We start from the raw sequence: 19480 nt of genomic DNA, 5'->3' as shown, positions 1-19480 counted from the left end.
TCTGAAGTCATACCTCCTGAGTTCAAATTCCACCTTCCTGAGTATTACTTGCCTTTTGACTTCAGGTCAATTGCTTCACCTTCTTGTGTCACAAATTCTTCAACTATAAAATAGGCATGTTAACAGAAGTATCAATCTTATGGAGCTGTTGTGATTTTTACATAAAATAAGATGTAAATTATCTGGAACATTATAAATATGGAATATTTGGTGTAATTTCACATAGTAAGAGGTAGTAACATGAACTCAATCATTCAACAAATATTCAAAAATTAATTAGAAATCTATTTGCTCCAGGAACTGGGGATACAGAGAGAATAAAGCAGACATCTATTCAAGTTTATTAGAGTCTACTGTGGAATAAAAATAAGCAAATAAGAAGTTATAGAGTGGTAAGTGCCATGATAAGGAAAAAATGAAAGATGCTATGAAAACACATAGGAAGGACATCTTGGAAGGATGGGAAATGAAAAGGGAAAAAGTAATAAGGTATTATGGATTGAATTTTGTTAACCCAAAATTCATATGTTGAAGTTCTAAACCCCAATATCTCATAATGTGACTGTATTTGGAGATAGGGTCTTTAATGAGGTAATTCGGGTTAAATGAAGTTATTAGGTAGGCCTTTATCCAATACAACTGGTGTCTTTATAGGAAGAGGAAATTAGGACACTGACTTCCACAATGGGAAGACCATGTGAAGACTCAAGGAGAAGGCATCAATCTACAAGCCAAGGAGTGAGACCCTCAGAAGAAACCAATCCTTTTTTTTTCTTTTTCTTTTTTTTTTATCAGAGTTCAATTTGCCAACATATAGCATAACACCCAGTGCTCATCCCATCATGTGCCCCCCTCAGTGCCCATCACCCAGTCACCCCCACCCCCCACCCACCTCCCTTTCCACCATCCCTTGTTCTGAAGAAACCAATCCTGCTGATACATTGATCTGGGACTTCCAGCCTACAGAACTATGAGAATATAAAATCTTGTTGTCTGAGGTACCTAGTCTGTGGTTGGCACCTTATTATGGTAGCCCTAGCAGACTAATACATGGGGGTATGACAATGGTAGTCTTCAGAAACATATGGCCACACATCTGAAACTGAACCATGAAGACTGAAGTATGAGGGAAGATGGCAAGAGGCCAAAAGAGAAAGTCAATGCCACTACTTAATCATGATAAGATCTTATATTTGTATATATTCCAAGTTCTTTGGGAGAACACTATTAACTATTTTTGTCCTCACAACAGCCTTAAGGTGGTTGGATACATCTGATTTGTAACTATATTTTACAGAGATCAAAACTGAAGCCCAGACAGCTACATGAAAAAGAGTGGTATGGAGCTGAACTTGCCTTACCAAAGTTAGATTAGTGCAAGAGTGAAGATATTAGTGAAGGAATAAAGCTAACCTTTGTATTTGATACTGAATATACTTTAGCTTTACTGATGTCATTGGAATGGGAAAAAATAAATTCTCAGGGTAATCTTTTAACATGCAGAAACAGCTAAACCATACAAGAAAATAAGTTTGGAGGCAGATGCAAGTGTACAATTTGAAAAAGACAGAAAGAATGGTTGTATGTGGGCTTACAGATGAGTTAGGCCAGTAGATAAAAATGGAAACTGGATATGACAAATGTTTTGGAGGGACTGCGGGTGGTAAGTGAATTTAGTAAAATCTGTGTGTTCTTTTCAAGGAAGGACAGAGAGGTGAACAGTGAATCAGTCCTCTCTCTTTAGTCCTCAAACGTCTTCACCAGCAATTTAAGCAGTCTGCATCCCACTCCCAGCACATCTTCCTTGAGTTTGACCCTGAGTTGAGTTCTTTGAGCTGAATCTCCACCACCTGAGAGCTTCCAACAAGTGACAAAGTAAAGTCAGCATGGTGTTGTCACTGTTCTGACACAATCTGGTGAGGGGACACTGGGTGAGTTAACTATGTAAGCATTCTTCAAGCATTACATCAGTCTTCTAATCTATGAGATAGGGCCTCATTTAATGTGAGAGTTAAAGAAATGAATTAGAGGAGGGGGTTAACGCCTGTTAAAGCGTTGTGCCTGGCACAGGGCTGGACCTGGATGAATGGTGGATTTTTGCCTCATGTTTTAGGTGGAAAGTTGCTGCTTAGAACTTGGAAGCTGCAGCACGGTTTAGATACCAGCAAGCTCCCTTACCACTCTGAACTTCACAGTATTCAAATGCATCAATAACAAATTAACATTTTCATGACTATGTGCTCCCCAGAGCAGACAAAGACAGCTGGCAGCACCCAGCATCACCCTCCTACTTTCTGAGATGAGCAAGCTAAAGTTAAAAGAACCTAGTAATGTCAAGTAAATATATTTGAGCCTGTCACTGGAAAGTTCCTAATAAGGTTTCCAAGTGATTCATTTGGTGATGGGAAGCATCTGACTCACCCAGTCTGCCCTTGTACACATCTGCAGATTTGATGGACAACTGGCCTCAGCTAATGCTTTTTCAGAGCAATCCAAGGTGTTCTTCACAGGGCATCAAAAACACAACAATGACTCCACTGAGAAATGATGAGAACCAAAAATAACAATTGTATCATCTTCACCAACACAAGAGCACTGGAAAGATGAGAACCAGTATTGCCCAGAAAGAAAGACATGCTATTTTTCAAGTCATTAAGGGGTAAACACCAGAACCACCAGATTCCCCCAGGAGTTCATGTCAGTGGGCTGCACTTGACTATACAGACATCGCGTGCCACATTACAGGGAAATGTCACTAAGCCAAAGGATCTCAGACAGGGCATCCAGTAAATTCTGAGCAAAGCTAGTGGCTGTATCTGGCTGGACTCCAAAAGCAAAGCATTTGGGAATGTGACCTTGCTACATGAAACCTCCAGATGGTGAATTAGAGACAGCCTGCCACTCACAGTTGAAAGGTTCTCCTGGACACCCTGTGCAAGTGTGGTATCTTCCAACTGCGTCCCCATTGCTTCCGTCTGCACCCATACGGGTTCCTGTACCATTTGAGGCACTCCCTGATGTTGATGTATTATTTGATTTTTCCTAAAATAATGTTTTTAAGGTTATTCAAATGTTCTGCCTCCCTTCCTAAATTTTAAGTTTTTCTCCAAATCCTCATGTCCTTCTCTCCTTCTCCAAACCCAAGTTTCAGCCCTAACCTCACCATAGGGCCCCACTCTAATGCCTGTGCTATGACTCGGAGAGAGGATTCCTGTCAGCTTTAATCTCAGAGCACATGGGATGCCCAGAAGTCTTCATGTATGATATTGGTCAAAAGAACTGTCATGCACAGTGTCATCAAAGTGTTCACTCTTGCATATCAAACTCCTGCTTATTGCACCAATTTTTAAGCTCATTAAAATAGCATGCAACTTGCTTTCCAAAGTGTGATATATTTGTGACGACTTGCAAGAAATGCAAAATGTGGAAAAGAAGACAACTGTTGTTAATAAGGGCCAACTATTGATGATGATGATGATGATGATGAATGCATAAATGTGTTTTGTGCACATTCCCCTTCTCACTTCATGCTGACTTTGCTAACAAAGAAGATTAAGAGACTCAAAATAGGGAGACAGAGAGATCTTTGTAAAGATGCAGAGCTTCCCTATCCACAGTTGGACCCTGGAAAAATTGCATAGGTTCATACCTCTAAACCACAGACCCAGGATTTAAAGGCCTGCTTCAGTATAAGGCTGTGATTGCTGCTGCTAAAGTGTTTTCAGAATAGTGATATCCACAGGAAAGATCCTATAACCTGGGAACACTCCTTTGCACACTCCTAAACAGTCCTGGAGGACTTAGAGACACATAAAAAGAGAAAGGCTTTTCTACTCTCCTGCTTTCATCTTTTCTAGATCTTTCCTCCTTTCCAAATTCTACATACATACTCATACTCAATGCACACTCAAAAAGAACAGAAAATATCTCACCAACTCTGACCCTGTTCCTGAATTATTTGCCCAAAAGGAATAGAAGGTAGTAGAAATCTGAAACATTTTGTTAACCAGAAAATTTTCATCTATTAGTTAACTATGATATCAGTAAGTATTCATCATAAAAAATTAAAACAATGCAAACTAGAAAGATAAAGTTTCCACAAATGATGGTTTATGAAGATTTTACAAATAGTCAACATTCTCCTTTACATATTGAGCTACAAGTTCTGATTTACCTCCTGAAAATAGTGTATGATTAGAGCATTTCTGGAAAATTATACCATAAATTGATAACCATAATTGCTTCTTGGAATAAAGAAAAACGTACTTTTTCTAATCTCTTATACCATTCAAATTTATCACTATGAACATGCATTGCCTTCTAAAACCAAAGATAAACAAATTAGACAATTAATCAACTTGGCTATTTTTTTTAATTGTTCTTATTAAGACATCAAAATTCAGGCCTTCAAACTAAAGTTCTTTTTTAGTTTGAGGATCTGAAAACAGAGGCTTTGGTCCCAGATCTCTCCTTAATATGTCTCACAACGTGTTTCCAAGTCATGAACACAGAATATCTTTTCTATTTTTTTCCAAAATATCTTTTCATTTATCAAATTTTGTAGTTTTATATGGTTCTTGTACATATCTTGTTAGATTTATTCCTAAGCATTTCATTTTGGGCTGTTATTGTAAATTATATTTTTATTTTTTTAAAGATTTATTTATTTATGATATACATAGAGAGAGAGAGAGAGAGAGAGAGAGAGAGAGGCAGAGACACAGGAGGAGGGAGAAGCAGACCTCATGCCAGTAGCCTGACGTGGGACTCGATCCCGGGACTCCAGGATCGCGCCCTGGGCCAAAGGCAGGTGCTAAACCGCTGAGCCACTCAGGGATCCCCTGTAAATTATATTTATAATCTGAATTTCAATTTTGTTAAGCTGAATTGGTATATAGGAAAACATTTGACTTTTATATATTAACTTGTGTCCTATGACCTTGCCATACTCATTGCTTAAGGAGATTTGGCTTACTTATTAGTTTTTTGATTCTTTGGAACTTCTGTATAGACAATCATGTCATCTCTAAACAAAGACAATTTTATTTCTTCATGCCCAATCTTTAAAACTTTATTTCCTTTTCTTGTCTCATGGTATTAATTGAGATTCCATATAATGTTGAGTAGGAGTGACGAGAGATATCCTTGACTTGTTCTGATCCTGGGGGGAAATTCTCTCACCATTAAATATAATACTGTCAATTGTCAGTTTTCTGTAAATATTCTTTATCAAATTGAGGAAATTCCCCTCTAATCCCAGTTTGTTGAGAGTTTTTATCATGAATTGGCGTTACGCTTTGTCAAATGCTTTTTCTGTACAGTCAATACTATCATATGACTTTCTTCCTTACCTGTTAACATGATGGATTACATTGATTGATTTTTCTAATGTTGAGTTAGCCTTGTATACCTGAAATAAATACTATTTGCTTGTGGTGTATAACTCTTTTTATACAATGTTGATTCAATTAACTAATATTTTATTGAGGACTTTTATTTCTATGTTGATATAAATTTCCTTCCTTATAATATCCTTATCTAGTTTTGTTATTAGATTAATGCTGGCATCATAAAATGGTCAAGAAGTATTCTTTCTGTTTCTATTTTCCTGGAAAAGATTGTTGAAAAGTAGTATCATGTCTTCCTTAAATGCATGGCACAATTTACCAATGAAAGCACCTGGAACTAGAACTGGTACTTTTTTTTAAGTTATTAATTATTGATTTAATTTCTCTAAGAAATTTAAGGCTGTTCATACAATCTATCCTCATAAGAGTTTGGCAGTTTGTATCTTTCAAGGAATTGACCAATTAAACTAAATTATCAATGTTGTGAGCGTAGAGTTACACATGGTATGTCTTTATTATCCTTTTAATGTCCATTAACTCAGTAGTGATAACTTTTATTTCTAATTTTGGAAATTTTGTGTCTTCTCTCTTTTTTCCTGGTTAGTATGACTAGATGTTATTCAATTTATTAACATTTCAAAGAACCAATTTTTGGTTCATTGATTTTTTTGCTATTGTTTTCCTATTTTCAATTGCATTGACATTTGCTCTTATTTTTATTAGTTATTTTATGCTTATTTTAGGTTTAAATTGCTCTTTTTTTCCTCTAGTTTTCTAAGGTGATTTAAGATTTATTTAAGATCTTATTTTCTAATACATGCACTTAAAGCTATACATTTCCCTCTAAGCACTGCCTTCACTGCATCCTACAAATTTTAATTTTATTTTCATTTTCATTGACTTCAAAACAATTTTTCATTTCTCCTGAGACTTTTTCTTTCATTCATGTGTTATTTAGAAGTGTTTTTATTTCATATCCAAATATTTGAGTATTTTCCAGTTATTTTGGTTATTGATCTCCAATTTAATTTCATTATGGTCTAAGAACATAATATGATTTCTATTATTTTAAATTTGCTAAGATGTATTTTGCATACCAGAAAGTAGTCTATTTTGGTGAATGATCCATGTAAGTTTGAGAAAAATATGCATTCTATCATTATGGGATGGAATATTCTATAAATGTCAATTAGATCAAGTTGATTGATAGTGCTGTTCAGGTTGATTACAGCCTAACTGATTTTCAGCCTGCTTTGTCTATCAATTACTGCAAGTCTCCAACTATAGTAATGTATTTTCCCATTTCTCCTTGAAGTTGTGTCAGTCTTGCCTCATGTATTTTGGCACTCTTTGGTTAGTTAAATATACATTAAGGATTGTTATGTCTTCTTAAAGAATTGACCCCTTTATTATTATATAATGTGCCTCTTCATTGCTAATAATTTTCCTTGTTCTGAAGTCTGGTTTGTCTGAAATTAATATAGCTACTCCAGCTAGCTTTTGATTAATGTTGGCATGGTATATTGTTCTCCATCTCTTTACTTTTAACATATCTGAGTGACTGCATTTAAAGTGGCTGTTTTGTAGACAAAATATAGTTGGGTCTTATTTTTTTACTCACTCTGGCAATTTCTATTTGTTAATTAGTATAATTAGACCATTTACACTAAAGTTATTATTGATATAGTTCAATTAATATCTATTATATTTGTATCTGTTTTTATTCATTGCACTTGTTTATTTTTCACACCTTTTTTATGCTTTCTCTGGTTTTAACTGAGCATTTTACATGAATCCATATTCTCTCCTCTCTTTGCATATCAACTATTTTCTTTTTAAAAACTTAATCTTTGTCCTAGAATTTGAAATACACACTTTTAATTAATCTAGGCCCACCCTCAAATAATAGTTGCATTGCTTCATGTTTAGTAAAAGTGCCTTATAAATATCAGAAATGCTGCTCTCTATCTCTTATGAGAATGTTGTTATTCATTTTACTTATCCATAAGCCAAATCATACAATCACATAGTTATACAAATAAATTATTACTACAATTACTTCAACAGCTATCTTCTAGATCAATTAAAGATAAGAAATATAAAGAATTTTATTTTACCTTTGTTCCAGGTAAGCATATTTCAGAGTGATTTTTCTGTATTTACCTGTCTCCCCAGATTTTGAAGTGATGGTTACTCTACAACATCATTCTCTAATGTTCTAAGAAAAGTCAGTGACATTTTTTCCAGCTTTTTTCTTGTTGTAAGGATGGGAATGATTACTTCCAAGCTCTTTACATGTAGAAGCTAAAACTGGAAATCCCTTGACTTGTGTTTCAATAGTCTCATCTATAAAATGGAAAAGATCCTGTGCTAGAGGCTTCAAGAGCAATTAAATCATATAAGGAGAGGGCTTTCAGGAGGATCATGAGCCAAGACCTTCTATATGATCTATTAGCCTGTCCTTCGTTTTATCAAAGTTGATTCCTTTTTCTTTTTTTTAAATAGGCTTTATTTTTACAGCAGTTTTAGATTCACAGTAAAATTGAGAAGGTACAGAGATTTCCCATACACCCCTGGCTCTACATGTCACAGCCTCCTCCACTATCAAAACCATGTGCCAGAGGATCATTGATACATCATAGTCATGAAGAGTCCATAGCTTACAACAGGGTTCACTCTTGGTGGTGCACATTCTATGGATCCAAACAAATGTGTAATGACATATATCCATCATTATAATATCATATAGAGTATTTTCACTGCCCCAAAAAAATCTTTTTTCCTTTTCCTATTCATATTGTAATTTTTAAACATTATAATCAGGAATCTCAAGAGATTATATCCTGAACTTTATTTTTTTTCATTCTATCCATACATAATCATACAGACTTATATACCTTTGCCCACAAGGATTTCTGAATTAAGCCATAAAAGTACTAGATTATGTATTCCTCTTGATCGCTATATCCTTGACATTTGCCTACTCTGCATTTTCACAGTACGGATTCTACCTAAAATATACCTAGACTCAAATTAGGAATAACAATGGGGGTACTCAGGAATCAGATGAGTTATAGGTTATGGGATGAAAAGTGCAAGGTTCAGAAAAGGCTGGGGCAATAGAAACAGCATATTCAATGTTAGAATGAAGCAAAGCATAGATGAAGAAACAACATCGAAGGGTCTGTGACCCTCACTACCCTGGGATAACTGTCTTTCCTTGGGATTCCAACTGAACCTCTAGTTGTCAGCCTGCCTGCTTTCTCACATGTTCAAAATTACCACTATTCTTAGAATTATAAAATACCCAAAATGTAATGAACATGAGAACTCATATAGTCTGGTCAATCATCCAAGGCAAGAATCTTTTCAAACTGAGTTATATTACTAAAACCATATCCAGTTTTGCCCTCAGCCAAACCTCATCTTACAATTTTCAAATCTTATTGTGTAAGACTTCACATTCTGAGGGAAATATGAGAATCCTTCAATTGAGAATCACCTGAAGGCTTCATTAACTTGAATGATTTACTCCTCACCCAACTACAAGCTGGATAAACTGCCATCTGCCCCCTCCTTTGCCTTGGTCTTCTGGCCACTCTCAATCCATGTGGCAAGGGCCCATACAGCCAACCTGCCCCAGGTTTGAAATAAATAATATGAACCCTGGTACCAAATGCATGAGTAAAGTTCAAAGATTTATGCTATCTTTTAAAATTGGGCCAATTCCTGTGCACAAGAAAAAAATCGATTGTTGGGCCTGCTTTGTTCTTAAAAAAAATCAATCATGGTTCCTGCCAATGATCCCATTACCCTCTGGATGCCGGGGTCCCTCCTTCACAGGCCCCATTGCATGTTGACATCAGCTGTACTGAACTGCATTTCCATAAGACTTCTGTTTTGGTTTAAGATTGAAATCACCTTTTATATTCCCTTCTCTTCTTAGCATCTTTAGACCCCTATTACTTTTCCCCAAAATAACTGTAAGTGTGTGAACTAATTAGCTTAGGAGCACAGGCTCCCTTAATGCCTTCGGAATCCTGCCATGTCACACTGCTTTTTCTATGTTCTGAGCTGCAAAATAGCCCCTCACTTGGTTTTGGTTTAATTATTCTTCAAGGTCATCCCTGTGCCACTTGTGTCCATGTTCCTTTTCTTCTCTGCTTCTGTTTTTAAGAGGATTTTTAAATAGGTTTGGCAGCTCAGCCGTTTTTGAGTCATTACTAGCTTCAATCCCCTTTCGCACTTATTACTTGGCCTATTTTTTCTCTAGCCTCGCCTCTTTCTCTGCTATATTTGCAAGAGTGTTTCTGATTCTAACTCCTTTGCCAGGTTGGAATTGTTCTGTGTTTTGGTGGCCTGTATTATTTCCCCACAGTTTGAACGAATCTTGCATGGTCTTGATTTGGGAATTGGCCCTTTCCTTCTATTTACAGCACAGACAGACCTTTTACTTCAACATCCAATTGCTCCTCTAGGAAGCTGGGCTGAATGTTCCCTTGATCTTCAGGATGCTTACTGGACAGGTAAGAGCCCCAAGAAGACAGCTTCCCCATTCACAGGTGTTCCACGGCACCCTAGCCTTCCAGATTTCCAATCCACCTACTGATTCATTTCTATGTTCAACTTTGACAGAAACCAGAATTGTGGTTAAGAATAATAAAACAAATACAACAATTATAATAACAATGCCACCTCCCACCAGAGAGCACTGAAGTATTTTCAAGCACTTTCCTATAAATTATACAATCCATAACACATTATATGTATAACAGACTTTTTTTGCTTTCTTCCAATTATTATTCTAATTTTCTATTTGCTTCCAACCTTTTATTGTAATGTTCTTTCCCACTTTGCATTATCAAGCATCACCTTGTAGAGCTTTGGAAGACACTTCAGAGATGAATGTAGACTGAGGGGTTTTGAACTCCTTAAAGTAGCAGAACACAAAGTTAATCCTAAAACCAGGGCTCACATCCTATAAGGAATGTGGAGAGATAATCAGAAAACTGAGGATTAAGACCTCACAACTGAGCATGCCCAACAGAAACTGAGGAAATATCACAACTCAGAGGTACAAAGAAGACCCAAGCATCACTCAGTAATGCCAACAGCAGGCTCTAGGCAACACCTCATTCCAGACATTGCAGACAATGGAAATAGATTCTTAACTGAGATTTAGTATAGTTTTCAGGTGGAATAAAGTCTGCCAAGTATGAGCCTCTTTGGGTAGACGGTCTGGACATGCTATCAAAGTAGAGTGCCAAGTATAGAGGGAGAAAAATAGATACCCAATGATGAAGCAAGACAGAAGACTCAAAGGCCAGGGAAACACATCTTCGAAAGTGCACTGTTATGGTCTAAATTGGAGATAGAGCCTTTAAAGAGGTGATTCACCAAAAATGAAGAGACAGTTTGGGTGGGCTCTAATCCAGTTGACTGGTGTTATTATAAGAGAAGAAAATTTGGACAGACAATAAGATACCAGGGATGAGCATGCACATTGGAAAGACCACTTGAGGATACGGGAAGAAGGTGGTAGTCCGTAAGCAAAGGACAGAGAAGAAACCAAATCTACACACACCTGAATCTCGGAACTCTTGCCTTAAAAAATTGATTTCTGTTAAGCCACCCAAGCTGTGTTCTTTGTTACAGCAACCTAAGCAAATGAATATATTCACCCACAGGATAAATTAAGCAGAAAACTCTCAAGTCATTTGTCCTGAGTTGAACTCTCACATGATCTCTTACTTGCTATATGACCTTGGGTAAGTTATGTAACCAATCCATTCCTCAGCTTTTTCATGTTTAATGAGGAGGTATCTACAACACTGCCATGAGGATTAAATAAGTAAACCCTTGTAAACCAGTTGGAAAACATGATAACGTGCTATGTGTTAGTTGCTGCCATCATCATCATCATCATCATCATCATCATCATCATCATCTAACATGCAAGGATTTTTCATGGATTTCAGGAAAGGCAGAAGAAAATTGATGAGACTGGGGCAAACATGTAAATAGAAATGGATTTTTGAAGCAGAAAGTTTGTGACCGAAAGCTTCTACCAGGCAAACATCAATAGCTAATTCTGGGAAATGAAGACAGTCCTGGAAGATGGAGTATTTCTCTCCCCTTTAATTCACACACATTGTCTGAAGCATGGGCTTCCCAGAATTCAAAAGCATTTCAGCAATAAACATTAAGCACCCACATCCTCAGTAATATGGAGAAAAAGAATAAAGATAAATGCCATCATTGCATATGTGCTATGGGGCAGGCTTGATGCCACCACACCCAAAAACAAAAAACAGGAGAAAAATATTCTGGAGTCACATCAATTTTTTATGTTAAATTTCTACGTGTTCTTTTATGTTGTTGTATATGAGAAAACTATGAATATTCCCTTTCCTTGAAGAGAAGCCCTCTTCCTACCCTACCATGACAGAGATAAAGTGGACAAGAGTTAGTGTTCAAATTGTTGGATAGGGTTGGAAAGAATCCTTTTTTAAGCAATGATTTCCATATTTTTAGACAAAAGGGTTATTTTTCTAAAAAAGTAAGCACAGGCTCTATGATGTGGTAATAACATGGGGAACTAAATATTTGACCCTTTGAGTTCTCCAGTCTTCATTTCAGCCTGCTTAGGAAAAAAAGGAGATTGAAACCACATTCCTGGAAATGTCATATTTATCGACAGTGATAAATTTCTGAGTCCGAAGGACTCATCTGCACTTACTTTTGCAGCAAAGACTCAGAAAATGGGCAATTGCTTCCCCAACATGAAAAAAGCATCCTAGAGCTGAGTATTTGATTGGAAAAAATGAGAACAGCTTACCAAAGATGAGAGCTCTGGGAGATCGTTCACGTTCAGAAAAGAAACCAAGTGTGGCTAAGAAAGGCAAGCCGACTAGTCCAACAAGAGGAACTGAATAGAGTCTGCATATTACACATACAGGGAGTATGTCTCATTGTAACATTTTTTTCCATCACTTAGAAGACTGGTATCAAAACACTTATCTCAAAATTCTACTGGTCTACAAATCTATCTCAGAATTCCTGGTTTTAGTCCTGTTTTCCTAAGGCTCAAGAAAGACCAATGTTGGTTTGAAAAAGAGATTATTTCAAACTATTTTATTCTGATCCCCTGAGAAATCAGATTTCTGAAAATACCTCAATTAGATTTGTACTTTTGTGACCCTTCAGCCCTAACAACAAAGTCTAGGAACTATGAGTTATGTGTCTGCCAAACAAGTTAAGGAAGGCTTTTAACAAGACCAAGAAGGGCAGAGCACTTGGTGAGGCAGGTAGGAATGGAACGTATATGCGGTTTGGTGGCTTAAAGAATTTTTGAGGATGTTTGCCTTCTGCAGCCATAAACTACCCCATGAGTGGCTCTACTCTATATCCTGTTTGACAGACTGGTTGATCTATCGTCCACTCCTACTCTACACAAACTGGCCAGGCTACATAGCTAACCCAAATTCTGCAAACACTGAGACCTGTTGGCATTACTTTTCCCCCCTTGTTTATTAGTATGTGTTGACATCCAGACAGATTCTCAGGCAGGTCCTGTAGACTTCAGATTTTCACAATATTACAATTTCAGCAGGCTGAATGTTAAAAAATGGAAATTGGACAGACTGTTATCAACTTTAATCGACCATTAGAGCATCAGAGCCTGAAGGCACAGTATTTAACGGTTGGAATGGGGTGGTCAAGTAAAATGCTGTCTCTTTCATTTGGAATCTGGGAATAAAGCCAACCCAGATAAAAAGGGAAAAAAAGCCATTACTCTGACAGCTGTGGCAGAGCACAAGGATCCGCGTTGCAAAGGAGGCCAAGATGCAAATATTGCAGTACACTTGGGTAAGGTTTGTCTGTGAGTTCTGGTTTGCAGATTTTGTACATAATGGAGATAAATAAGCCAAGGAATGAGATACTGACCTATCAGAATGAAGGCCATTATCTAATATCAAAAATGGATACTGTGACATCATATTATATTGCCAGCCTTGGCCTCAAAATGTCATCACCTTTCTGTGCAGCAATGGCTGTCTTCTTGGAGAGGCACATAATTTGCTGCTTTGGTTAGGCTTCTCTGCCTCAGCCCTGGGTTTAGAGAATGATTCTGGAATTAAGGTTTTTAACGACACCGGTACTAGTGAGCGTTCACCTGTTGGCAGCCATCTTGTTAAAACCACCCATGAGAGAAAAGTTGCTTTACTGTAAGTGAAGTCCCCATTCTCCTTTATGCCTCTGTTGGCCATGCCAGATTCCTTCCCGACACCATTTACTCTGCTAATGTGGTTTTGCACATTATGAACTTCCAGAATGTGAAACTGAGCACAGTTTTCTTTTAAACAAAATATATTGTTTATGTAAAGAGTCTAATGGCCCATAGCAATCCAATTTACATGTAAAGTACAAGATTTCATATTGGATCAGTTTTATTACCTCACATATGAAAGATATTGAGCAGTGGTAGGTATATTGTATTTGTATCAGAAAAATACAAGGGCAGATTTATTAGGCTTGTGCTTAATAATATTAGAATCGATTATCCCAATGAGACGTGAGACATCTGTTCATGGTGGGGAGAGGCATCATTTCCACCCCTGCTGCTTTTCAGTAAACCCTCTCCCCTCAATCAAGTGACCATACCTAAAGGGTTAATAAAGCCTCCCAAAGTGAGGACATGAACTCTCTATCAGCAACAAGGGAATATTGTTGATATCATTTAAAATTTATTAAGCACATTTAGTTTGCTGGGCATTGTACCAAACCCATAAAACATAAGATATTTTATCACTGGTTGCTTTCGTATGCTAAATATGTTGATTTGCTTGACCTCTCGAAAACTGGATTTAATCTTTCCCATATTTCCTACATTATGAAACCCCAAATCTATTTTTCTTTATACTTTAGCTTTTCTTTCTGTGAAACTCCAGTCACTAGACAATCCCTTTACAGAGTAATCTGTATTCTCATAAACTATAAACTATTTGAAATACCTTAGGAGAGAATGCATCTTTTTTATTATTATTAACTTAGAATGTTGTTCTTTAAGCACTGTGGTTGAGACAGAAGAGCTAATCCTTTTGAGTACTACCAACAGATTTTCTTGATGCCCTCTCTCCGTTTGCCACAATACATTGTCATTCAATACAATTGAAAGTTCCAATCAATATTACTTAAATCATATGAGGATAAACCATATTCTTGATTTAACAAAAACTAAAACAAGGAGGCAACTTTGTAAGGGACACATAAATTTGAAATGAAACTACTACAAAGGTCAATTTACCCATAACATCCTGCTGGAAATTTTGTTACGTTTTTGGATAAATGATTTTGTTTTATGAATTTTCATCTCTAAACATTTTTTTTCTTTTTCATGTTTTCAAAGTTGGAAAAAGCTTTCTTTTCCAACCTAAGCTGCTTCTTGGAGTAAAAATATGTTCCCTAGGTGCCCATGTCTGAGTGGATGTGATTGTGCTTTTAGAGTTAGATACACATTTTCCACGGCCTTCTAGCCTCTAGGCATGCAGGCAAAGTTCGAACACAACATCGCAAATAAACAAAACTAAACTGAACAGCTAAAGCCTTCTTTCAAGGAAAGACAAACCCATTAGCAAGCAAAGGCCAGACCACAATGTGACTCATGCCTATGCCCCAAAGATAACTCACCCGTGCTCATCCTAGAGAGAAAATGTATTGTCTGTGTGTTCATTGAGTCCACACATAGCTTACACTTTCTGAGCCTTGAACAATGTGTCCTCTAGCATGGATTAGTTGTATAGTCATTACACTTGTGGATATTGGTTACATGAGCATTGTCTCGCCTTGTGCAGAAAAACAATGCTTAACTAAAATACTGAGTTTACATTAAAAACATTTCTTCCACAATAAATCTTCCTCTCTACACATTCCCAAGTCTAGGCTTAGTGCTAAATCCAACCTTTGCCAGCACTGGTGCTCATCAGGAAGAGAGGGAGCTGAAGCAGGGGAACTACTCCCCAGACAGAAGTGGTGCCTCCCAGCTGGGTCATAGCTGCACGATGACTGGTCTCCGAAGGTCACTAATATGCATCCATCAAATTAAGGAGCTCTCAGGTGCTCCTTTCTCTTCAGATATCAGAGACTAGGATTCAAATGGGAGAGAAACACACATTTAATCAGTTAATAAACTTACTTCAGACAGGCTTGCCCCATGCCTTGATAAGGAATTTCTATTTCTCATGTGTTGTCATTTCTATTCTTAATGCATTAGATCTACCCTCTTTCGTTGATCTCCATCCCTTACCAGGCAAGCATCCATGGCACCTTACTTGTCAGACACTAAAGCAGCTGTCTTAGTCTGTTCAGGTTACTGTAACAAAATACCACAGACTGGATGACTTATAAACAGTAGAAATTTATTTCTCACAGTTCTGGAGGCTGAAAGTCCAGTATCATGATGCCAGCATGGTCAGGTGAGGGCCCTCTCCAGAGTCCCAGACTTCTCATCACATCCTACATGGTGAAAGGAGCAGGGAGCTCTGTGGGACCTCTTTCCTCAGAGCACTAATCCCATTCATGAGGACTCCACCTTAGACCAAACTACCATCAAAGGCCACACCTACTAATGCCATTACCTTTGGGGGTCCAAATTTCAACATGAATGTGAGGAGGGCACAAACATTCATACCATAACAGGGAGATAAGATCCATAGTGATATAATTACTAAATAACACAAGGAGATGTGTGATTAAAACATCAAAATGCAAAGCTATTGAAGTTCAGGGAAACAAATATTCCATTATATCCATTATACTCTATCACCAAGGCAGAAAAGCAGATGAACATATTCTTGAAATATTTCCAATGGTAATTGAAATAATAAGAGTTTTCCTTTCCTTGCCCATAAGCAGAAAATTCAAGTAATCACATCACGTTGGTACCTTGTCATTCCATTTACTAGATGAAGCAAAAGAAAAGCATCAATAATGCCCCCATTTTTATATGAATCTAAATGTCTTTGGTTTCCACCTTATTTCCTTTCCTAATGCAAAATGCATTTTCCCAAAGAAACAATGTTATACATGTGACAATTAGTACCCCTCTACTGCAGCCCTTTAAATGCATCTGACAAGCCCATGTCAGCTGTTAGAAGAAACTAGTAAAAAAAAAAAAAAAAAAAACCACACTCTTCCAAAATATCTCCAGGTTCTCTCCAGGCTTTGTAAGAGCCAAAGATAAGAATATATAAAACACAAGATGCTGGAAGGAATCAGGGATCTCTCTGACTAGAAAACTTTCTGAGCAAGAGCAGTATTGTAAAATATCTGTTTATTTGCATATCTTCTCTATTGGTGGTAAGGTCTTCAAAGAATGGGGCAAAGACTTCCCTATCTCATTCTTGTACAGTGCCTAGAAAAACAACCCACAAATGGTTGCTTAATTAATTAATTAATCCATGCTTCAAGGTTAATTAACTCCCCCAAACGAAACTTCTATTTATTCAGTGGTCTCAACCGAAGTTTAGAGGGAAAGCAATCTAATTGAATTAATTCACCCTAAGACATAAATTATTAAAAATACATCAGTTTGAAATAGGACTTGACAATGGTATTTCTTAAAATCTCAGGAGATTTTCATGAGCAGCCTAGCTTGAGATTTACTGGCATAAAATGTCCTCTGTGCTGTGGGCCCTGCTTCTCTCTGCCGCTTCTCCCATCATGTGCCCACACATAGACTGAAATAGATGTCCTTTTACATGCACACTCTACTTTGCCAGACCCCCAGGTCTCTTTCACCATAGTGGAGAACCTGGAAGTTAGAGGGATGTTGCTGTCTCCCTCAATGTCTTCCTACCACTATTATTTGCCTTTTATGGTCTGAATGATTATGTCCCACCAAAAACCATGTTGAAATCTTAACCCACAAAGATGATGACATTAAGAGATGAGGCCTTTGGAAGTTCTTAGTCATGAGAGAAGAATACTAATTGATGGGATTAGTGCCTTATCAAAGACTGCAGAGAAATCCCCAGCCCCTTCCACCATGGGAAGACACAGTGAGGAAGCACCACAGTGAGAAGGCCCCAGGGAGGAGGGCCTTTACCAAACGAGACCACCCTGGTGCCTTGATCTTGGACCTCCCAGCCCCTAGAACTATAAGAAACAAATTTATGTTGTTTATAAGCTACCAAGTCTGTGGTATTTTGTTATAGCAGCCCAAACAGACTAAGACATTGCATCCTAAATCAGAGTCTTTTTTTCCTGGAAATGGATGTCAGAAATTATGTTGCATTATGCATATTATTAAATCTTATTCAAGATAGAAGAGCTGAATAAGAGTAAGAAAACTAAATCAGAGGCTACTCTGGAAATTAGGTGAATGTAAATGAGGAGGACAGACAGAGGGAAAGTTCTCTAGGATTCAGCAGCAGCAGCAGCCCATCCCCGTGGTGAATAGATGATGCTGGTATTGGGTTTTCTTCATCTTCAGGGTAAAACTCATTGTCTAACTACAGAAAAGGATTTATTGGAGTTGCCAAAGCTTTGAAAGGGGGTCATAATTCCTGACACCTCTTCCCATTTTTTCTTCATCCTCTAGCATAAAATATCCAGACAATTTGGTTATGACTTAGTAGGTACTGATGGTACAGCTTAGGGTTTCATTTTGATGGATTCCAACCTGACCCATCCTGCTGGATTTGTCATAACAGAGGAGGTCACAGAGACCAGAGTGAGTTCAGGGCAGTTTTAAAGTCCATAAAAATGGATGTTTCTCATGAAGTCAACAAAATTGTATTCTCTGATGATGGATCTGCTACAAGCATTGCTCCATCTGAAATATTTAGGGCTTATTCTTTGAAGATTCTCCTGAAATACCCCCTCAGCCTGTCTTCCGCAAATGTGCCTTCTTGAGCAATTTGGTTGCAGCAGGGAAAAAAAAGAGGTAGGGGGATTTATCAAGATTAATTAATACACAAGAGGAAAGAGATGTAGGTGATTAAACTAGCCTCTCAGGTCCATCATAAATATTTTATTCATTTGTGTGTCTGCAATCCTGTCTTAGCCATCTAGGAAATGGCCCTGGATGTGAGGCCCAAAGCCTCATATGAGTGAAAACAGGGTGCAAGCACTCTTTTAGCCAGGACCACAGATGGAGAAATTTAGAGCAGTAGGATTTCATCAGAAGGGAGATAGGAGGGGTCACACCCTTACTGCATGCCCTGGATAGACTCTGAATGTCTGTAGATAATGAATTATAGGAAATACAGAGGAAAGTCTTGGTGGATGGAAGACAGCTCCCAGAGAAGCCGGTGAACTGGATTGGTACCCCTAAATTCTTCTTTACCTGGGCCTCTCCACTGGCCTCTGGAGATGCACTCAGCTTTTCCTCTCTAGCACATTCACTATTGTTTCCACACACCATCCCTCTGCCCTCTACCATGTGATGCCTTCCCTTTACTCTCCACCTGTCTGGCTTTTCCAACCCAGCCTCAGAAATCAAGCTCCAGTGTATCTCCACAGTGAAGTCTTCCGTAACAATACTGGTTCAGCATTATCCACATTACTTGTAACCAGAAGGTTTTGTCTCAGAGTGGGGCTGATTTCATGAAGGAACATTTCAACTGCCCAAAGTAATTAAAAAGGAATTTTATTCTCTACTCACATCTCTCAAAGGGCATGAAAAGGTCTCCCAACGCATAGTTTGTAGTAATATTTATTAAAACCCTCTTTTATCAATTGCCTTCCCATTCCTTTTTTTTTTTTTTTTTTTTTTTTTTTTGCCTTCCTATTCCAAAGCTACTCCAGCATCATGCTCTTTGGCCCCTCCCCAGAAAGCTGCCCTTCCTCCCCTAGCCCATGAGGCTTTCTTTCTTCTTTTACTGCATGGGAAGAAGGGGTAGGGGTCATAAGCGTGAGATTCTCTTTAGAGTTCTGGAAAGAATGTCGGCGAATACAGAAGTCATGAATTTGTATCCCATCATCTACTCATTCTATAGTCTCGTTTTTTGACGTTTTTTTCCTGTGTCTTGATCCTGTCTTCCCAAATCAATTGTGGATTATTTAAGGCAAGAAGTATGGTTTATTCATTTTTGTATTTTAGCACAGTGTAGGTTCTCAATAATAGTTCG

General features: G+C 37.6%; 1 long non-coding RNA gene across 2 annotated transcripts in view; it reads right to left on the bottom strand.

The window, feature by feature from the left end:
• The window catches only part of LOC144281152 (uncharacterized), a 112785-nt gene that overhangs the window by 79892 nt on the left and 13413 nt on the right, over window positions 1-19480 (bottom strand). For both annotated transcript variants that reach the window (XR_013349596.1, XR_013349597.1), the window contains exon 2: window positions 15310-15492. This is a non-coding gene — a long non-coding RNA (uncharacterized LOC144281152). The remainder of the gene's footprint in view (window positions 1-15309; window positions 15493-19480) is intronic.

Source organism: Canis aureus, chromosome 12, assembly GCF_053574225.1.
Source record: "Canis aureus isolate CA01 chromosome 12, VMU_Caureus_v.1.0, whole genome shotgun sequence".
In the NCBI taxonomy this organism is placed as follows: domain Eukaryota; kingdom Metazoa; phylum Chordata; class Mammalia; order Carnivora; family Canidae; genus Canis; species Canis aureus.
This window is presented reverse-complemented; position numbering and strand designations above follow the sequence as displayed.